Source organism: Orycteropus afer, unplaced genomic scaffold (assembly GCF_000298275.1).
Source record: "Orycteropus afer afer isolate SDZICR_OR568_19922 unplaced genomic scaffold, OryAfe1.0 scaffold00365, whole genome shotgun sequence".
In the NCBI taxonomy this organism is placed as follows: Eukaryota; Metazoa; Chordata; class Mammalia; order Tubulidentata; family Orycteropodidae; genus Orycteropus; species Orycteropus afer.
In genome coordinates, this window is record NW_006921952.1 from 913,052 (window position 1) to 917,719 (window position 4,668).

Genomic DNA, 4,668 nt, shown 5'->3' on the forward strand with positions numbered 1-4,668 from the left:
GGGTTTGAACCACCAGCCTTCTGGTTAGCAGTCAAGTGCCTTAGGCACTATGCTACCAGAGCTCCCATTCAGTGCCCACAGGAGGCATTAGAGCCACCGGATTTGTAATATTGTAGAAAAGTAAATAATGAAAGCAGCAGTTTTGAAGAGATTAAAGAACAAAGCCCCGTGGAAACAAATGACCTCTTTGTAAATGTTCAAGTTTTAGAAAATAACGGTTCTGTGAGGTCAGCAATTTATTTTTTATTTTTTTAGAACAAGCCAAGGATGCCTTCTAATATCACTTCAACTTGACATTATTTTTTTCCAAAAGAAGAACAAATGGAGGGCCCTGGCAAAGCATGTAGCATAGTGCTTAGTGCATTAAGGAAAAAAAAAAAAAATGCTTTTCAGACTCACAGTGGCCCCATGTATGTCAGTGGAACCGTTTAGTAGCGTGTTCTTTTTTTCCCTTCACTGCTTCACCCAAGTTGGTCTATGTCTACCCTCTAGTGGTTTAACTTTTCTTCCCTACCCACTCCTGGCAGCCATCAAAGACTATTTACTTTTTGGTTGTGAAATCCTTTTCCTGACTTTCACAGTGGTAATGTCAGACAATATTTGTCCTTTTGTGACGAATTTCACTCGGCACAGCACCCTCTAAGTTCATCCACACTATACGATGTTTTGCAGATTCATCATTGTTTTTTCTGTTGTGTGGTATTCCATTGTATTTACCGCAGTTTGTTGATTCACTCCTCCGTTGATGGGAATTTAGGTTGTTTCCATCTTCTTGCTATGGTGAATAGTGCTGCAATGAACATGCGTGTGCGTGTATCTGTTCATGTCACGGCTCTTACATCTCTAGGACATAGACCTAGAAGGAGGATTACTAGATCTCTATTTCCAGCTTTTTAAGAAAGTGAGGGCAGCAATTTACCAGTTTGACTTTCTAGATTAGACCTTGGCCTGAGATAATAAATAGAGCACATATTAGATCAGCTTCTCTTGAGAAATAGTTATCTTCATGTGTGGATAAATATCAAATGCCACTACTTTTTCTGTTCTGACACCAGCGCACACATGTTGTTGTTGTTGTTGTTGTATGCCGTCGAGTCGGCCCCGACTCATAGCGACCCCTCCTTGGATTTCCGAGGCAGTATCACTATGGAAGTAGGATTGCCCAACCTTCCTTCCGAGGAGGAGTGGCTGGTGGGTTTGAACCGCCAGCCTTCTGGTTAGCAGTCAAGTGCCTTAGGCACTATGCTACCAGAGCTCCCCCAGCGCACACACAGCACTTCTTTATCTGACCCTAACCACCTGGAGTGAGGATAACTCTCACAAGATAAAGGACAGAATCCTCCAGAAGCCAAGCCTGCCTGAGGTTTCAGATACCAGCTATAAGCTTCGGGACCCTATGTCCCCACTTCACTTCTGACCTACTGGCTGCAAATTCTGGGGTTTCCTTTTTGGGCTCAGGATACCAGCCAAAGTTGAAAGTTCCCTGCCCCCCTTACTTTTGACCTACTTCCTCAGATTCTAGAATTCACTGGAATGATTCATAGGACTCATGGAGAGGTCCATGCTTAATGAACAGTTTTATTTCAATAAAAAGAGATACAAATGAAGAGACACATAGGGCAAGGTCTGGGCGGGTGCCCAATGCAAAGCTTCCATGTCCCAAGGGGTGTGCATTGATGTTTTTCACAAATCAGGAATCTCATGGAGATTCAATGTCCAAATTCAATGCCTCATCACCTAATGCAAATGCCAGCTCCTCTCCTCGGAGGTCAGTTAATATCAGGAAGTGATCCCAAGGTGAGTTCCTCTGGCCGTGTCACAGGAAGTGAACATCATGAGGTGAGGCTCTCTGGCCTGGCTACCATGAGGTAATCGTCATGAGGTAAGTCCCTCTGAGCTGGCCAGCCCCGTACCCTAGAGTCACCTCTCACATAACCTGTCCAATCTGGGATGCTTATCAAGGACACTTAAATCATTATCAAAATTCTAAGGTTTTAGAGATTATCTTTCAGGAACCTGGGACAAAGATTAAATTCTTTGGGTAGGGTTAAATTCTTTACCTCACACTTTCAGTTGTACTTTGCTTAATTCCGTACTTTGCCAAATGTGATACGCACAGGGGATTTTTATCTTCAGGATCTATTCTTCCATTTGATTTTAGGGTCATGATTGCGAACCACGAGATGTCAGACGTAGGGGCTGAAGCCCAGAGCAGTGATCTAACTAGGTCACACAAGGAGCTAATGGCCGACCTGGGATGTAAGTCTCCCAATTTCCAGTCAAAATATTTACATCATCATATATCAAGTGATCCTTACAGGAAAAAAAAAAAAATCTATATCTATATCTATCTATCTATATCTATCTATCTATCTATATGTGTGTGTATAATAAAAAATATTTAAGAATGCAACATAACTTTGAAAACATATTCATTTATTATTTAATTAATTCAACACCAATTTATTGAACACTTACTGCTTGTCAAGGTGTGTTCCCAGAGTGGTAAGGTTATTGCTGGCAGCACACCAGACTTTCCTCATGGAGTTATGTCCTAGTTGAAGACAGAGAAGCCAAAATTAATTTTTTAAAACAGTTAGGTGGTGGTAGGTGGTGGTATCAGCTATGGAGAAAAATACAGCCGGGAGAAATGACATGCATAGGAAGTGCTGGGGTGGGGGGGCTCAGGTAGGGGTTACTTTGTTCCATGGGATGGTCAGGCAAGGCTGCCCTGATCAGGGATCATCTGAGCAGAGCCCTGAAGCTGGTTGAAAGGGATGAGCCGTATGGTTGTCTAGAGGGTAGACTACAATGCAAAGCTCTGAGAGATGAACATGTTATAAGTTATAGTGGGCAATACAATAGCCAATGGTCCTGGTGGCACCATGCATGAGTTCTGGGCTGCCAGCTAAAATGTTTGTGATTCGAGTCCACCAGTGGCTCTGCAGGAGATAAGACCTGGTGATCTGATGATCACAGCCTAGGACTTCCCATGGTGCAGTTCTACTGTTATATAGTGTCACTATAAGTCAGAATCGACTTGACCCAGCACCCAACAACAACAACCATGTAGCCAAACTTAGCTGGAGTATGATTTCAAAGACAGTTATTTTTTTAGAACTTCCTTTTTTTCTGTTGTACATTTATAATTAATTTCTCAATATTGCAACTCGAGGCTTAAATTTTTTCTTCAGTTCTTTCAGTTTGAGAAATGCTGAGTGTGTTCTTCCTTTTTGTTTTTCAGACTCCAGGTCTTTGCACATTTCATTATAGTAATTGGCTCTGTCTACTCGAGCTGCTCTTTGAAATCTTCTGTTCAGCCCTTTTACCTTTTCATTTCTTCCATTTGCTTTAGCGATTCTCCGCTCAAGGGCAAGGTTCAGAGTCTCTTCTGTCATCCACTTGGTCTTCTCTTCTTTTCTTGTCTTTTTAGTGATCTCTTGCCTTCTTCATGGATAATGTGGCTTTCGGTCGTTGGTATTCAATGCATCAATGATGATGGGCTCAAGTATAGCAGGGATTATGGGGCTGGTGTGGGATCGGGCAGTGTTTCGTTCTGCTGTGCATGGGGTCGCTATGAGTCGGAAATGACTCGACGGCACTTAACAACAACAACAACAACATTTAAAATGGTTTTCTTAAACATTTACTTTATTTATTTATTTTTTTACTTTCTTATTCCAGACAGTAGAATATAATAGAAACAAATGTTTTTGCCTTTAGGTTGGAGTAGAAGCAGGGCAAGGATCTCTGGCAGTTTGAACCCACCAGCCATTCCACAGGAGAAACACGAGGCAGTCTGCTTCCATGAAGATCTACAGTCTTGGAAACCCTGTGAATTGGTATTGACTCAATGGCAGTGGGTTTGGTTTGGTTTTGGTTTAGAAGTAGGGCCTGGAGTAAACTTCTTCCAAGGAGTTTGTCACTCTGACTTTTTGGTTCGCTTCCTTACTATCTGAGTGGAGCAGATGGGTAAGTGCTCAACTGCTAAAAGGTTGGCAGTTCAAATTCACCCAGACATGCCTCAGAAAAAAAAGGTCTGGCAATCTGCTTCCTGAAAGTCACAGCCTAGGAAACCCTATGAAACAGCTCTACTCTGCACATGTTTGGTTGCTATGAGCAGGAATCGACTCCAGAGCAACTGACAACAGCATCGCCCCTGATATCTTACTGGAGAAGGTCACTGGACAGACCCATTGGACACACAGCTCTTGCCTTCTGAGAAGGAAGCTTTACCCCTGTGACATATTTCCTCCCCCATATTTTATTTCAGTGAGTTTATCCATGTCGAGATTTCAGGATAAAAGGTAATATAATAAAAGTAGAGTCAGAAAAGGAGACAACCAAAATGATACCCCAGAAGGTGTGCTTTCTAATGTGAGAATAATGAGGAAAGTTCACTTTAGCAACAACACCAAATGTCAATTGTGTTAGGAGCATCATTTATTTTGCATGATTATATCCCTTTGAATTTGCTGAGCCTGGGCTTAAATGAGAATATGAAGTGACCAGGGCAACTGGAGTTGTTTATGACATCATAGAAGTTAGTGGCCGTGGGGCTCCAGAAGCCACACTAGAGTCTGGGAACCCTGAAATAGTTTGGTAGTTAAGGTTGTGTGCCAAGTTGGCTGGGCTGTGGTTTTGAGATTGTAATCACCTGCATGGTGG